At 38.4% G+C, this 17,899-nt stretch overlaps 2 protein-coding genes and 1 pseudogene across 8 annotated transcripts in view; 2 read left to right on the top strand and 1 right to left on the bottom strand.

The window, feature by feature from the left end:
* The window catches only part of FBXL20 (F-box and leucine rich repeat protein 20), a 115,766-nt gene that overhangs the window by 24,321 nt on the left and 73,546 nt on the right, over positions 1–17,899 (top strand). The window lies entirely within an intron of this gene.
* Positions 1–17,899, top strand: part of MED1 (mediator complex subunit 1) — an 89,814-nt gene that overhangs the window by 53,906 nt on the left and 18,009 nt on the right. The window lies entirely within an intron of this gene.
* On the bottom strand, positions 11,703–12,369 carry LOC309618962 (small ribosomal subunit protein eS27-like pseudogene; annotated as a pseudogene). The gene has a single exon. The product of its transcript is annotated as a small ribosomal subunit protein eS27-like pseudogene (transcript).

Here is a 17,899-nt window from a genome sequence, read left to right as displayed (position 1 = left end):
AAAAGCTTACAGCCTAGTAGGTTAGAAGATTGTCAACACAATAAGAAAAAATTTAAGATCTATAATAGAACTATAAGCAAAGTTCTGGATTATAGGAAAGTAGGAAAACATTTCCGCCTAGAGATTATTGGGATTTCTGAAGAGGTTTCAGGTAAAGCATCCCTTATCCTTTCTGAAGTTCTGAACAAAGAAAGAAAACAAGAGTAGCAGGTAGGGGTCAAAATACCACTTTTATTACTAACAGAGACAAGGTTGGAGGATACAACTTTGAGTACGTGTGCCAAATTGTGCCTTTTAACTGAAGTCCTTTAGGTAGACCAACCTGCCTCCAAGCAGTGCTATATTGACTCAAGCCTCCCTATGCAAGGGAGAGTCTGGCCCTAAATAAGCGGCGAATGCTTGCTCCACACCTTGGAAAGGTAGAGCACAGAGATGGGCCAAGTTTGCTCTTCACTCTTCTAAGATTAACTAGTCAGATAGGGTCAGATAAGTCACTCTGTCTCTGTAAGTAAAGAAGTACAGAGAAGTCAGGAGTGTGTTTAGGGAAAGTTCTTCCTCATGAAAACCTGAAGTGGGAAAAAGGCATTCCCTTCTAGGAGAGAGGATCAGCGAAGCTTTCATGGAGGATATGAAATTGGAGCAGAGCATTTAAAAAATGGATTGATTTCTAGGTAGAAGACATAAAGCCATAGGGATGAGAAAGTATAGGCTTTGTTTGAAAAAGAGGTAGTAGTCTAATTTAACCGAGCATTTGAGTTCTTGGTTTCAATAGTGTTATCCTTTGGGGGTTATTATCAAACATAAACATTTAGCTCTTGAACAGTAGTTGGCTCTATTTCAAGGTTATTTGACTTAAAAGATTACAAAAACCATCCCTTTCAGGTTTTAAGACAGCAAAGTAAAATTATTTTCAGGCTTTTTTGAAAATCACCTAAAGACAGGAATATAAACTCCATTTTGAAAGGATAAGACATCTGTAATCCTACTTGTATAAGAAGAAGGAAAGCAAAAAGAAGTAGTAAGTGGCCTAACAGAGGAGAGGAAGGTCAAACTCTATAGAGGAGAATACTGGCAAGAGACAGATCATGATTTGTCTGCAAGACCCCTGAAAAGCTCAGTACATGGAAGTACCATGTACCACAGATGGAGGCTGAGAACAGGGAGCATTGTCTGAAAAATCTATAATGGGGGATGGACCCCTCTCTGCCACCACCCCCACCCCCATACTCACCCCTTGCACCCTGATCAGTTGAATGACTGCCATCAGACTTACAGAAGTCAGGACATTATTCTTTGGAGGAATTGAACATGAGAAGTTCAGGACCTAGGACCCTAAGCCCAGAGGCAAATGAGGCTAAGATGCCACAGGAACAGTGGAACCTGCTAGTCTCCTTCCCTCACCTAGTTCCAGAATTCCATCAGGCAGGTAAGAGATTAGAGTCTTCCTTCTAGTAAGAGAAGGCTCCAGAGAAAAGATAGCTGAATTTAAAATTCTACTTATGTATCAACAGGCTTGTGCCTATCAGTGTTGATTTTTAAAAAAAAAATCTGTAAACATGTTTCTGTTCATTTTTTATGGCTGTTGGCAGACAACCTCGTAAAGTCATTCATGACCAAACTCTTTATAGAACTGTCCCATAAAACATACATTCTAGGATATCTACAAAAGCCTTGGATTAGTAAAATGGGGAGAAAAAAAGGGAGGGGGGCTAACTAATAAAAGGTTGCTAACATTTTTTTAAATGTGTCATATACCATTGATATTTTAAAACAAAATACAGATTAATTTAAACCAAATCTAAAGGGTATAATCCCAGCATTTAAAAATGGAATGCATGTAGATTTATGAAAAATATCATTGTCCTAATAGTTTTTGTTTTGTCTTGGGTCACCACTGGTTTGGGGAGATAAGGTCAAGCATACTGCCAAAGAACAGAGTTATCAAGCCTGTGTTCTAGGCTAAGTCCTAATTTGTTTGTACATCCAGTAATGACACTGGCCTGCTTTTTCTCAGTCTGTATTGATTTTAATTTTGATTTTTTTTAAAGATTTATTCATTATTTATTTATTTATTTATTTTTGGCTGCATCGGGTCTTACTTGTGGCAGGTGGGATCTTCGTTGAGGCATGTGGGATATCTTGTTGCGCCGCGCGGGCTTCTCTCTAGTTGTGGTGTGCGAGTTTTCTCTTCTCTAGTTGTGGCGCACAGGCTCCAGGGCGCATGGGCTCTGTAGTTGTGGCGCTCTGGTTCCAGAGCGCATGGGCTCTGTAGTTTGCGGCACACGGGCTCTCTAGTTGAGGTGCGCGAGCTCAGTAGTTAGTTGCCCTGCAGCATGTGGGATCGTAGTTCCCTGACCAGGGATTGAACCCGCGTCCCCTGCATTGTAAGGCAGATTCTCTACCACTGGACCACCAGGGAAGTCCTAATTTTGATTCTTTTTTAATGTTTAAGAAAAATAACTAAATGTAAACCTATTTTAGTATATTCTGTATGCCTGTGTAAATTACATTTCTTTATTTATGTTGGTTCCCTCTTTGGTTTCTTTCTCTTTTTGTATCCAGCTTTACTGAGATATAATTGACATATAACACTGTGTGAGTTTAAGGTACACAGCATGATGATTTGACATAGTGTATTTTGCGGCTACCACAGTAAGGTTAGTTAACACATCTGTCACCTCACATAGTTAATGATGTTTGTTTTGAATGTGTTTTTATTTTATTTTATTTTGGCCGTGCTGCATGGCATGTGGGATCTTTGTTCCCTGACCAGGAATCAAACCCCTGCCCCCTGCAGTGGAAACAGAGTCTTAACCACGGGACTGCCAGGGAAGTCCCAGTGATGTTTGTTTTGTGGGAGAACATTTAAGATCTACTCTCAGCAACTTTGAAGTATACAGTATAGTAATGTTCACTATAGTCACCATGCTGTAGATTAGATTTACAGAATTTATTCAGCTTGTAACTGGATATTTGTACCCTTTAACCACCTTCTCTCATTTCCCCCACTCCTCAGACCCTGGCAACCACCACTTTTGAGATTATACGGTATTTGTCTTTCTCTGATTTATTTGACTTAGCACCATGCCTTCTAGGTTCATCCATGTTGTTGTAAAAGGCAGGATTTCCTTCTTTTTTGTGGCTGAATAATATTCCGTTGTATATATATACCAATGTTTTCTTTATCCATTAATCTGTTGACAGACACTTAGATTGTTTCCATATCTTGGCTATTGTAAATAATGCTGCAGTGAACATGGAGGTGCAGATATCTCTTTGAAATAGTAATTTCATTTCCTTGGATATATACCTCAAGTGGGATTGCTGAATTATATGGCAGTTTTGTCTTTAATTTTATGAGGAACTTCCATACTGTTTTCCATAGTGGCTGTACCAATTTACATTCACGCTAACACTGCTCAAGGGTTCACTTTTCTCCACCTCACCAGTACTTATTATCTCATGTCTTTTTGATTATAGTGATTCTAACAAATGTGAGGTGATGTCTCATTGTGGTTTTGACTTGTGTTTCCCTGATGATGTTGAACACCTTTTCATAGACTTTGGAAAAATTTCTGTTCTGATCCTTTGCCCATTTTTATTTATTTATTTATTTATTTATGTTATTATTGTATGAGTTCTTTATATATTTTGGATCATAATCCCTTATCAGATATATAGTTTACAAATGTTTTCTCCCATTTTATAGGTTGACTTTTCATTTTGTTGGTTGTTTCTTTTGCTGTGCAGAAGCTTTTTAGTTTGATGTAGTCCCACTTGTTTTTTGCTTTCCTTCTGTGCTTTTGGTGTCATATCCAAAAAAATCATTGCCAAGACCAATGTTAAGGAGCATTTTCACTATATTTTCTTCTAGGAGTTTTAGGCCTTACATTTATTTAAGTCTAATCCATTTTGAGTTAATTTTTGTGAGTGATATAATATAGAGGTCTAATTTTATTCTTCTGCATGTGAATATACAGTTTTCCCAGTACCTACTATTGAAGAGACTATCTTTTCCCCATTGAGTCTTCTTGGCTCCCTTTTCAAATATTAGTTGACCGTATATTCATGGGTTTATGTCTGGGCTCTTGATTCTGTTCCATTGGTCTGTGTGTCTGTTTTTATGCCAGTACATAATGTTTTGATTACTAAAGCTTTGTAATGTAGTTTCAGGTCGGGAAGTGTGATGCTTCCAGATTTGTTCTTCCCTCTCAAGATTACTTTGGCTATTCAGGATCTTTTGTGGTTCCATATAAATTTTAGGATTGATTTTCTATTTCTGTGAAAAATGCCATTGGAATTTTGATAGAGATTGCATTGCATATGTAGATCACTTTGGGTGGTATGGACATTTTAACAATATTAATTGTTCCAGTCCATAAACATGGATATATTTCCATTTATTTGTGTCTTCAATTTTTCTCATCAATGCCTTACAGTTTTTATGTACAGATCTTTCACCTCCTTGGTTAAATTTATTGCTAGGTATTTTATTTCATTTTTAATTTTTTTAATTGCAGTGTAGTTGATTTACAGTGTTGTGGCAATCTGCTGTATGGCAAAGTGACTCAGTTTTATACATATAGACATTCTTTTTAAAATATTCTTTTCCATTATGGCTTATCCCAGGGTATTGGATATAGTTCCCTGTGCTATACAGTAGGACCTTGTTGTTTATCCATTCTAAATGTAATAGTTTGCATCTACCAACGCCAAATTCCCAGTCCATCCCTCTCCCTTCCCCCCTCCCCCTTGGCAACCACAGGTCTGATCTCTATGTCTGTGAGTCTGTTTCTGTTTTGTAGATAGGTTCATTTATGCCATATTTTAGATTCCACATACAAGTGATATCATATGGTATTTGTCTTTCTCTTTCTGACTGACTTCACTTAGTATGATAATCTCTTGTTGTATCCATCTTGCTGTAGATGCCATTATTTCATTCTTTTTTATGGCTGAGTAATATTTCACTGTATATATGTACTACATCTTCTTTATCCATTCATCTGTTGATGGACATTTAGGTTGTTTCCATGTCTTAGCTATTGTGAATAGTGCTGCTATGAACATAGGGGTGCATGTATCTTTTTGAGTTATAGTTTTGTCCAGGTATATGACCAGGAAGTGGGATTGCTGGATCATATGGTAATTCCATTTTTAGTTTCCTGAGGAACCTCCATACTGTTTTCCATAGTGGCTGCACCAATTTATATTCCCACCAACAGTGTAGGAGGGTTCCCTTTTCTCCACACCCTCTCCAGCATTTGTTATTTGTAGACTTTTTAATGGTGGCCGTTCTGACTGGTGTGAGGTGGTACCTCATTGTATTTTTGATTTGCATTTCTTTAATAATTAGTGATGTTGAGCATCTTTCAATGTGTCTACTGGCCATCTGTATGTCTTCTTTGGAGAAATGTCTATTAAGGTCTTTTGTCCATTTTTTGATTGGATTGTTTGTTTTTTTGTTGTTGAGTTGTATGAACTGTTTGTATATTTCAGAAATTAAGCCCTTGTTGGTTGCATCATTTGCAAATATTTTTTCCCATTCCATAGGTTGTCTTTTTTTTTTTTTTTTAAATGGTTTCCCTTGCTGTGCATAAGCTTGTAAGTTTGCTTAGGTCCCGTTTGTTTATTTTTGTTTTTATTTCTATTGCCTTGGGAGACTGACCTAAGAAAACATTGGTACTATTTTTGTCAGAGAATGTTTTGCCTATGCTCTCTTCTAGGAGTTTTAAGGTTTCATGTCTTATCTTTAAGCCATTTTGAGTTTATTTTTGTGCATGGTGTGAGGGTGTGTTCTAACTTCATTGATTTACACGCAGCTGTCCAACTTTCCCAGCACCACTTGATGAAGAGACTGTTTTTTTCCCATTTTATATTCTTGCCTCCTTTGTCAAAGATTAATTGACCATAGGTGTGTGGATTTATTTCTGGGCTTTCTATTCTGTTCCATTGATCCATGTCTGTTTTTGTACCAGTACCACACTTTTTTGATCACTGTATCTTTATAGTATTGTCTGAAGTCTGGGAGAGTTATTAGGTATTTTATTTTTTTATATTATTTTAAATGAGATTGTTTATTTTCATCTAGTTTGTTCTTAGTGTATAGAAGTGCAACTGATTTTTGTATGCTGATTTTGTAACCTGCAGCTTTAATGAATTATTAGTTCTAATGGTTTTATGGTGTAGTCTTTAAGATTTTTCTGTATAAAATCATGTCATCTGCAAACAGAGATACTTTTACTTCTTCCTTCTGATTTGGATGCCTTTTATGTCTTTCCTACCTAATTGCTGTGGTTGGGACTTCCAGTACTGTGTTGACTAGGAGTGTTTAGATTACCTTTGTCTTGTTTCTGATCTTAGGGGAAAAGCTGTCATCCTTTCACCATTGTGAAGTCAGCTGTGGGCTTGTCATATATGGCCTTTATTATGTTGAGGTACATTCCTTCTATATCCAGCTTGTAGATGGTTTTTTATCATGAAATGATGTTGAATTTTGTTCAGTGTTTTTTTCTGTATCTATTCAGATCATATCATTTTGGTCTTTCATTCTGTTAATGTGGTTTATCACATTGATTAATTTGTGTGCATTGAACCGTCCTTGTATCACAGGGATAAATCCCATTTGATCATGGTGTATGATTTTGTTAATGTGCTGTTGAATGTGGTTTGCTGTTATTTTACTGAGAATTTTTGCATCTAAATTCATCAGGGATATTGGCCTATAGTTTTCTTGTAGTTTCCTTCTCTGGCTTTGGGTAATGCTGGCTTCATAAAATGAGTTTGGGAGTGATTTCTCCTCTTCAATTTTTGGGGAAGAGTTTGAGCAGGATTGACATTAATTCTTTCTTGTATGCTTCCTAGAATTTTCCAGTGAAACCATCTAGTCTTGTGCTTTTCTTTGTTGGGAGGTTTTGATTACCGATTCAGTCTCCATACTCATTATTTGTCTATTCAAATTTTCTACATCTTCATGATTCAGTCTTGGAAGTGTTAAAAAAAAAAAAAAAACCTGTTGCACATTAAAATGTTGAAGAGTTTATTTGAGCAAACGTTAATTTGAATTGCATAGCACCAGTCCAGAAGCGATTTTAGAAGTGCTCCATGCACAGGAGCTACGGGCATGGTTTTTATAGACAAGACACCGAAGCAAAGTAGTTATTTGATTGGCTGTATCTTAAGCAGTTGCTTTATTTGGGATTGTTCTTAAGTTTCATTTTCTCAGATTCCAGTGCATTTATGCTGGCTTAGGTTTTGGTTTGCAACCTGGGCTACCAAGGCATTAGAGCCACCTCAGACAATTAAACCCTAATTGCCTCCTTGTTTAATTACCTTAACAGTAAGTGGTCATGCTTCTAGGAATTTATCCGTTCCCTGTAGGTTGTCCATTTTATTGGGGTATAATTGTTCATGGTAGTCTCTTATGATCCTTTATATTTCTGTGGTATCAGTTGTAATGTCTCCTCTTTCATTTACAATTTTTTTCTTTTTTTTTCGTTTACAATTTTATTTGAGTCCTCTCTTTTCCCTTGGTTAGTCTAGCTATAGGTTTGTCAATTTTGTTTATCTTTTTAAAGAACCAAGTGTTAGTTTCATTAATCTTTTATATTAGTTTCCTTTCTCCATTTCAGTTATTTCTGCTCTAATCTTTATTATTGCTTTTTGCTGACTTTGGGCTTAGTTTGTTCTTTTTCTAGTTCCTTGAGGTGAAATGTTGGTTGTTTATTTGGGATCTTTCTTTTTTCTTAATGTAGGCATTTATAGCTATAAACATTCTCTTAAAACTGTTTTTGCTGCATCCCATAAGTTTTGGTTTGTTGTGTTTCCATTTTTGTTTGTCTCAAGATATGTTTTGATTTCCCTTTTGATTTCTTCTTTGATCTATTGGTTGTTCAGTAATGTGTTGATTGATTTCCACATATTTGTAAATTTTCCAATTTTCCTTCTGTTACTGATTTCTAGTTTCATGCCTGTGATATTGTGATTTATAACACTTATATATTTTGGTCTTCGTTCTTGACTCCTGACTCACAACTCCCAAAAACCCTTGTAATTTCCTAAGTGAGCAGTGGGAACATCTTTTGTTCTCAGTTCAAAGCCATAAAGGTGAAATGGGTGTCTTTTTATTTACAACAAGCCCCTTTCAACCACACCTGAGTTTGTTAATAAGGTGAATTTTTGAAGGCCCCTAGGTAACTGAATGATGGAGACCAGTTGCCAGGGGAGCCAACTATGATTAGAGGGTTGGAACTTTCAGTTCCACTCCCTATTTCCCCCTTCCCCACCTCTGGGGAGGAGAGAGGAGCTGAAGGTTAAAGCAGTCACCAATGGCCTGTGGTATAATCAATTATGTCTATGTATTGGAGCCTCCATTAAAAAAATCCAAAAGGATGAGGTTCAGAGATCTTCCATGTTGGTAGCATCTGCATGCCAGAGGGGTGGTGCACCCTAGTTCTTATGGCAACAGAAGCTCCTGCACTCAGGACCCTTCCAGACCTCACCCTGTGTTACCTCTTTATCTGGCTGTTCATCTGAATCCTTTAAATAAGCTGAGAGGGCTTCCGTGGCGGCACAGTGGTTAAGAATCCACCTGCCGATGCAGGGGACACGGGTTCGAGCCCTGGTCCAGGAAGATCCCACATGCCGCGGAGCAACTAAGCCTGTGCGCCACAACTACTGAGCCTGTGCTCTACAGCCCGCGAGCCAGAAATGCTGAACCCCTGAGCCTGTAGCCTGAGGACGAAGAGTAGACCTGCTCACCGCAACTAGAGAAAGCCCGCACGCAGCAACAAAGACCCAGCGTGGCAAAAAATAAATAAAAAGTAAATTAAGTAAATTAAAAAAAAAAAGTTGAGAGGCATAAGTTAATGTTTCTCTGAGTTCTGTGCACCACTTCTAGCAAATTAACTGAACCTGAGAAGTGGGTTGCAGGAAGCTTCAATTTATAGCCAGTTGGTCAGAAGCACAAAGTAACACCCTGGACTTGCAGTTGGTGTCTGAAGTGGGGGACACTTGTGGGACTGGGCCTTTAACCTGTGAGATCTGATGCTATCTCCTGGTAGATAGTGTCAGAATTGAGTTAAATTTGTAGGACATCCATTCAGTGTCTGCTAAGAAATTGGATATTGCTTGGGTGTTGGAAAACACACGTCTGAATACCATTGTGATCAGGAAAGATACTTGATACGGTTTCTGTCTTACTGATCTTGTTGAAATTTGTTTTGTGGCCTAACATATGTTCTGTCTTGGAGAATGTTCTGTGTATGCTTGAGAAGAATGTGTGTTTTGCTGCCATTGGATGGACTGTTCTGTGTATGTTTATTAGATTCATTTAGTCTGTGACGTTGTTAAAATCTTCTGTTTCCTTTTTTTTTTTTTTAATTTTATTTATTTATTTATTTATTTATTTATTTATTTATTTATTTATTTATGGCTGTGTTGGGTCTTCGTTTCTGTGCGAGGGCTTTCTCTAGTTGCGGCAAGTGGGGGCCACTCTTCATCGCGGTGCGTGGGCCTCTCACTGTCGCGGCCTCTCTTGTTGCGGAGCACAGGCTCCAGACGCGCAGGCTCAGCAATTGTGGCTCACAGGCCTAGTCGCTCCGCGGCATGTGGGATCTTCCCAGACCAGGGCTCGAACCCGTGTCCCCTGCATTGGCAGGCAGATTCTCAACCACTGCGCCACCAGGGAAGTCCCTATTTCCTTATTAATTCTCTGGAAGATCTATCTGTTATTGAGAGTGAGGTATTAAAATCCCCTGCTACTATTGTATTGCTGTTCGTTTCTCCTTTTAGTTCTGTTATATTTGCTTTATATATTTAGGTGCTCCAGTGTTGGGTGCATAAATATTTACACTTGTTGTATCTTCTTGATGAATCGACCCCCTTTATCATTATATAATGATCTTCTTTGATTCTTGGTTTCTTTATTTCTGTCTTCCTTTAGTGGAACCAAGCTTAATGTCATCTAATTAAAGCTCCTTCTCAATGGAAGAATCTACTCTATGACATCGCTGATATTGGAGAGACTGGCTGACCAGTAATGGGGAGAGCTCACAGCTTTACACATTTATTTAAGCCAAATCTGTCTTAAACACATTGTCTCCACTTCTCCTAGGTTGGTTATCTTGAACAGTATAGAGCTACTTGATTGTAAAGGACAATTCTTCAGCTATTCGATAGCAGCTATAATGTTCTTCCATTGAACATTTTGAGTATTCCTCTTATCTTTACCATTTTCCACAAAACTTAGCTTTAGAACCTCTCAATATCCTGGGATGCATTTTCTAAATGATATTTAGTTGATTTCCTTTCTCAAATGTGACATTAGAGTTATTGACAACCACTCAGAATATACAGTAGTTTTGTCCCTTGGTCTGGTCTGCTTTCCATTAATGTATCCTAAGATTATAGTTTTTCTTTTCTTTTAAAATTTGTTACAGGAAGTCACATAAGTAACTCATGATAAACTAAAACTCCCTGGTTTTTGTGAAACTAGGTTTCTAGTTTCATATTTATATAACTGGTAATTGCTTAATTTTAGTGAGAGATTTTTAAAAAATTTGCCCTGTTTAGTTTCCTCATTTTTAAAAATTAATTTATTTATTTATTCATTTTTGGCTGTGTTGGGTCTTCGTTGCTGTGTGCGGGCTTTCTCTAGTTGCGGTGAGCGAGGGCTACTCTTCATTGTGGTGCGCGGGATTCTCATTGCGGTGGCTTCTCTTGTTGCGGAGCACGGGCTCTAGGTGCACGGGCTTCAGTAGTTGTTGCTTGTGGGCTCTAGTGTGCAGACTTAGTAGTTGTGGCACACAGGCTTAGTTGCTCCGTGGCATGTGGGATCTTCCCGGACCAGGGCTCGAACCCATGTCCCCTGCATTGGCAGGCAGATTCTTAACCACTGCGCCACCAGGGAAGTCCCTAGTTTCCTCTTGATACTGTCCTTTTGAAATCATGTTGAACCCTGATTCTGTTATCCAAGGTTATTATTTATCCTAATGAGTTTCATGGTATACAGAAGTTTAGTAAGTATGTTTATGACTTTATTCAAAATATCTAAAACTATTGCATGGGTATTTTGGTTAAACATGGGAGTTTGACTTAATACATTTATTTCCTTTCTTTTCAAATAACACTAACATTATAATAAAAGAATAAAAAGGAGTATAAGATCACAGGGACAAGAATGACAAAAAAAATTTTAGAAGATAAAAAAATTAGTAGAAAAGTGTTAAATAATTTAGCCAAGTAGAGGGAGGTACACTCTGGGTTGTCTGCAGAGACTAGCAAGCAAGTTTACAAAACCTCCAAAAAGACTCAACATTTGGTAGTAAAAAGTGAAAATACAAGAATGAGGCTTGAGATTAAAAGTAGGTAATGGTTGGAGAAAGTTTTTTTTGTTTTTTGTTTTTTAAAGAATTATTTATTTATTTATTTTTGGCTGTGTTGGGTCTTCGTTTCTGTGCGAGGGCTTTCTCTAGTTGCGGCGATCGGGGGCCACTCTTCATCGCGGTGCGTGGGCCTCTCACTATCGCGGCCTCTCTTGTTGCGGAGCACAGGCTCCAGACGCGCAGGCTCAGTAGTTGTGGCTCACGGGCCTAGTTGCTCCGCAGCATGTGGGATCTTCCCAGACCAGGGCTCGAACCCGTGTCCCCTGCATTGGCAGGCAGATTCTCAACCACTGCGCCACCAAGGAAGCCCGGAGAAAGTTTTTTTAATCCAAAATGTGTTTATTGGGATGGTTTCCCATTCATCTTGATTCTGGGGGCTTTTAGTGCTGCTTCCGTCTGAAGGAGCATCCTTCTGTAAGCCTTGCTTTTCCTCCTGTAGGCTGGCAGAGGACAGTAGAGCAGCCAACACACAGAACTACTGTTTGTGCATGGCCAAAGACAGTGGTGATTTTATAGCATCCTGAGCATTTCACATCCATGAAATAGGAATTGGGGCTCTGCACCAGGCTCTTCTTCTTGTGTTTCCTTTACTCCTCTTCTGGAGAGGGACGAAGGAGATCCTTTGAGAGAGGCATATTCTCGTGGGGAGGTCGTCACCATCGGAAAGGCTGAAGAAAGTCTTAAATTAAGTGGTTGAATCCTATGTAAACTACTACTTCCCCCTCTAGGAAACTGGGCATTTTTTTCTTCAAGAAGATGGAGGCTGAGGGTTCTGGATCCAGGAATATCAGATGTATGAAAAGGATAGGGATATGGAGCCAAACAAACAGTGAACTTACAATAGCTTCTTAATGCCATGAAAAGGAGTGGACAGCCAAGGATAACCTGATAGTTGAGGAAAGCCTCAACAAAGGAAAGTGAGAGGCCAAACAAACACATAAAAGAAACAAGGTAGAGAGCAGAGGGGAAGAAACTGCGGGTAGGGCAGAGGGGAAGAGGTATTAATCTCTAAGAAATGAAATGTTGCATCTTCAAAAAACAGAATGCTCTTTTGAAACTCTTTCAATAAATAAGAAATAACTCTTGGAAATAAAAAATGATACCCCCCCCCAAAAAAAAACATTAGTGGAAAGATTGGAAGTAAAGTTGAAGCAATTTCCTAGGAATTAGAAAGAACATATTAAATGAGGAAAATAGGAGACAAATAATTTTAAAAATTAAAGATAGACCAGGAGGTCCAATATTTGACTAATAGGAATTTGAGCATGAGAGGACAGAGAAAGTAGTGGGAGATGATACCAACAGATTTCCAAAGCATTTTCCAAACTGAATCATAGAATTGCAAGTTGAAAGATATGATAGAATAATAAAAAAGACACAGACCAAGAGGACTGATTATGAAATTTCAGTAAACTGGGGATACAGAGGCTGTACTAAAAGCTTCCAGCAAGAGTAGCTAGAGGTTACATTCAAAGGACGAATCAGAATAGCATTACATATCACAGTAGTAACATAGGAAGACAGAAATGCATTAAGCAGTATCTTCAGATATCTTCAGTGGAAAGGATTTCCAACCTATAATTTTATTCTCAGCCATATTATCAGTCAAATGTGAGTCTAGGATAAAGATATTTTTAGACATGCAAGTGACCAGAATTTCAGTTCTCATGAGCCTTTTTTCCCCCGTAAGTTACTAGTGAATGTACTCTTAAATAGGAAGGGAAAAGAAATCGGGTCCAAGACTCAGAATTCAGTCAAAGAGAAGAGCCAAGGGAGAGCCCAAGGTGACAACTCTGTACCTAGTCTAGAGAGTTCCACCACAGAGGGAAGCAGAAGAAAGAATAAAGTGTTCTGGGAAGGTATGGCTCTGGGAAAAAACAATATCTGATGTGTTTGAGCATATGGAAAGTATTGATAGACATGTGACAGATGCTGGAGCATTTGAGGAAAAGTTAAAAATATATAGAAAGTAGAAAAAATGAGGTTGTCATTAATTTGTAGGGAGAAAGAGTGCATGGTCCTATTGTTCTGCTTGGCTCAGCACTCAGTAGTATCTGTCCAGTATTACATTCACACTCACTCTTTATTTAAACAAAGATTGTCATAAAATTACGTAGGGTATGGAGGCCAGAGGTAGAGGTTGAAACTAAATACTTACATTCCTTGGCAGTATGTCGATAGGTAATATCTAAATTTGATAAATCAAGCATATTTAGAAAAACAGAGGTAAATATCAAAAGAACCCCCTGGAAGATTCGATAGGGTATAAGGGTAGGGCGGACCCTACTGTTTTTCCAATGTCCTTTTGTCTTGGTTGACTTTTTATATAAAAATTCAGTTAAGTTATATGGTATATTATAGAGACCTCTTTCTAGATATATATATATATCAATTAATAACAGCCAAATATTTAGCTATATCATGCATCCTTTGTTTAGCTGTCTTGTTCATAATGGCACCACTGTCTTATTCATATCATGGCCTAGGAAGTCTAATAGATTTCCTTTGTCTATTAATTTGGTATCACTTTTCCTTAATGACTTTCTTACAAAGTTATTTCTTCCCTTCCTTTTTAAAGAATCTTTGTTCTGATTTAACATATTGTTTCTTTTGGTTCCTTTTAAATCTAAAATATAATTTCTGGCATGCAGTTAGGGTATCTAGGGTACTGTGTACTTTGTTTCTTACATTATCTAAAACAGGGGAATGCTTTTTCTACAAATAAGTAGCATGGCTGTATTAAAATACCATTGCTTTGGAAATATTTCCATAGCAGTAAGATGATTTAGAATGTGTGTTTGTGAGTGAGTTGTAAAATTACTATCTGACATATGTCTTGGAAAATTCCACAGATTCTGCCAGTTTTCAGTGTCTGGCACATCGACTAGAATTTGTACATGAGGAAGTCAAACCCTACTTTCCTCTGATTTACCACCCCCTCTGGCATTTTGGAATATGAGATTCAGTTAAATGCTTGCTAATCCTGAGTCAGATCCCATCATGGCCTTGTTGTATCTACTAGTAGTTCTTTTGTGTGTATATAGTGTGGTGGAGCTGGGGTAAGTGGAGGGGAAAAGGGGAGGACATGTAATTATATTGCCACCTTGACTTTAAAATTCTTTCCTTTCACCTCATAACTTCAAAAGAAATTTTCAGTAGGGCATGGAAGATTTCCAGGATTGAGCAGTACCCAAAATGAGTTCCAGTCATATCCAGTAGTTCATCAAAGTTCATGGAGTCATCGGTGCTCTGGAATGTTGCTGTGGATAGTTAAAACTGATTAAGTGGAAGAAATTCTCAACAGAAAACAGAATAAAAGTGTATACTTATTTTAGACTGAGAGCAATGAATTGGTAGTGGATATTGATTTCGGTTAAAGAAACAGAAGTCAGGATAAAAGAAAGCTTGTAATATTGAGTCAGATATTAGAAAGTGTCCATAGCAGAAAGTTTGATCTAGTAAGTAATGTATCTGTTTTCTAAATGTATCCCTTCCTTGGTGTTTTTATCTAGGGATTTCTTTCTTAAGATAAATTTAGTCATGAGATGGTAATGCACTGACAGCAGTTTGCTTCTAAAAAGCAATTCTGTTTCTACTAGGGACAAGATGTTGGGTGGAGGAATTACAAACTTACTTTGTTTTAGGTTTATTTAGCCATACAAAAATGTTTTTCCTCTTAGATTTTGGCAAGAACACTAACCAGTTGGAAAAACATCTGGTGTTGGTTGAGTGAGGAGGGAATGGCATAATCAGTAAAAACTACTTATAGGAAAAAATCGTTTTAAAAAAATCTCTGCAGCTTCAACTCTGGATTTCTTTATGACGGTTCATTCTTAATCTCTCTCAGAAATTTTCTTCCCACCAAAAGATTTTACCTATGTTGGGCTACTTCAGTATGTCTCAGATTTTATTCATATCTATGAAATTTAGATCACGAGTCATAAACTTTTAAAATGTGTAGAATGTGTTTTCATAGCTTTTGCTGTCTAACAACCGCTCTAAAACTTAGTGGCTTGAAACAATTATTCAGTCTGGCAGTTCTTCTTCTAGTCACCCAAAAAGGTCGCCCGTGAGGCTGCAGTCCTCTGGTGGCTTGACTGGGGCTTGAGTGTCTAAGATGGCCTCATTTACAGTCTGAGACCTTGGTGTCACTGTCAGCTGGTACTCTTTTTCCACAAGGCCTGTCATCATTCACAGGTTTAGCCTGGGCTTTCTTACATGGTGGTAGGAGTGTTTCAAGAAGGTAAAGTTTTGGTTAAGGCTTAGCTTGGAAATTGCAGTGTTATTTTCACCACATTCTTTTGGTCAGATCAAGTCATCATGTGAACTCAAATGCAGAGGGTGGGAAAACAGACTCCACCTATTGAAGGGAGGTGCAGCAAAAGCCCATTGCAAAAGGGTATTGTAGCAAGGAGATAAGATTCTTCGGAGGCCCTTATTATAAGGTTCTACCACGCTCTGCCCTCTGGCTCCGATGATTTTGCATTCTTGTCGCATGCAAATCATTCCCTCCCAAGACCTCAAAAGTCTTATATCCAAAAACAACCTGTATAAATACACAAATAAATAATGGTGAAAACCTGTAACTTGTTATCTGCATTTGATTTAGAGGTAGATGAGGGTCCTCACCTGCAGTTCCTCTTGATCCAGAGACCTATGAACTAAAAAGAAAAGTTATCTGCCGCATACACTCAACATACACTGTTATTCACAGAGATAGAATAACGGCAATATACATTCACCCTAAAAAGGGGGAGTAACAGGAGGCATATAGCGTATATCAATTCTGAAATATAGCAGGCGCATTGTCAAGGTCACCTGCTCCAGGTGAAATGGAACAGGACCCTATGGTCCTTCCCCTCCATGTCCTCTGCCTCCTTTTGTCTGTAGAAAAACTTTAGCTAAAGAGTTTAATCAGAGAATTGAGAAAATGCAGAAGCAAAGGAAAACAGTCAAACAAGACCAAATATTAATAGTTCAGTTATTAAACAAATTCAAGGACCTTTAGTTCCTACTCATGGGCTGTAGATAATATTCTATGTCCTTTGAGCTGTTTTGTAGATATTGAAACCCCCACCAGGTGGAAGAAGTTTACTACATGATGACCAGACTGTAGCCATGACATGAGCTGCCACAATTCTGAGAACTGGCCTCAAGGAAATGGGAACAAACCGACCCTGGAACTGAAGATTAACTGTACTTAAAATCAGGATGACGCTGATCAGACCACCGCATGACCAATTTCAAGACGACTGTCAGAGCTGACTCTTTGGTTCCTGCATGTAGCCCCCTACCTCCGCCTATACACGCCTGAAACTCCCCTTTAAAAGCTCTTGCCCACTGATTGTCAGTGAGGAGTTGGCCTTTGGGCATGAGTCCACCCTCTCCCCTGGTTGCCGGCCTCTGAAATCAAATTTTACTTTCCACCAACCTTGCCTCTCAAGTATTGGCTTTCGAGCGGCAAGCAGCTGGACCCTACTTTTGGTAACACAGAAGCAGGCAACGTGCCTTGATTGGGGCCCAGTTTTGCTTCCTGGGAATGGTTCCCTAATCCATTGTTCTCTGTGATTCTTGGTACTGCGTTATGAGCTCTTAACACTGCTTTCTGAGAGGTCTCGCCTTTTACATAAGAAATATCTTATGAAGCTAAGTAGCTTTCTCAGGGTACTCCCTCCCTATAGAAAGTTGGGAACCCAGAGGCCTTTTTTCATTTTAAATAGTTTCTGTCCCTTGTTGTACCCAGCAGGTACAACTTCCTTTAAAATTTCTGAAATTTTCTGTGAATCTGGTTTGTGTTATTCTATGTCCCCAAAGCTACATCATTATAACTCTTTTAAAGACAGACCTCTCCTGACTTTGGTTGTGTCTATCTGCTGTGGCATAAATTCCCTTTAGCTTCTTAGAGGCCATTATGTCTAGTTGAGAGAGTCAGCTAGGTGTGGCTTTAAAAGTTTCTGAATTAAAAGACAATTGTATATGGACTTCCCTGGTGGCATAGTGGTTAAGAATCTGCCTGCCAGTGCAGGGAACACAGGTTCGAGCCCTGGTCTGGGAAGATCCCACATGCCCCACGGAGCAGCTAAGCCTGTGCGCCACAACTACTGAAGCCCGCACGCCTAGAGCCCGCGAGCCACAAGAGAAGCCACCACCATGAGAAGCCCATGCAACCAAGAGTAGCCCCCGCTCGCCACAACTAGAGAAAGCCCACGTGCAGCAACAACGACCCAACGCAGCCAAAAAATAAATAAGAATTAAAAATAAATAAATTAAAATTAAAAAAAAAAGACAATTGTATAACGTTTGGTTAGGCAGAGTTCACATATATGATATTCAAAAGCATGATGTGTTAAAAACAAGGATAAATTGGACTATATCAAAATTAAAAATATTTATTCTTCAAAAGACACCATTAAGAAATAGAAGTCACAACACACAGAATGGGAGAAAATATTTGCAAGTCATAGAGTAGATAATGAATGTGTATTCAAAATATATAAAGAGCCCTAAATCTCAAT

Source organism: Balaenoptera borealis, assembly GCF_965194805.1.
Source record: "Balaenoptera borealis genome assembly, chromosome: 20".
NCBI classification, from domain to species: Eukaryota; Metazoa; Chordata; class Mammalia; order Artiodactyla; family Balaenopteridae; genus Balaenoptera; species Balaenoptera borealis.
This window is presented reverse-complemented; position numbering and strand designations above follow the sequence as displayed.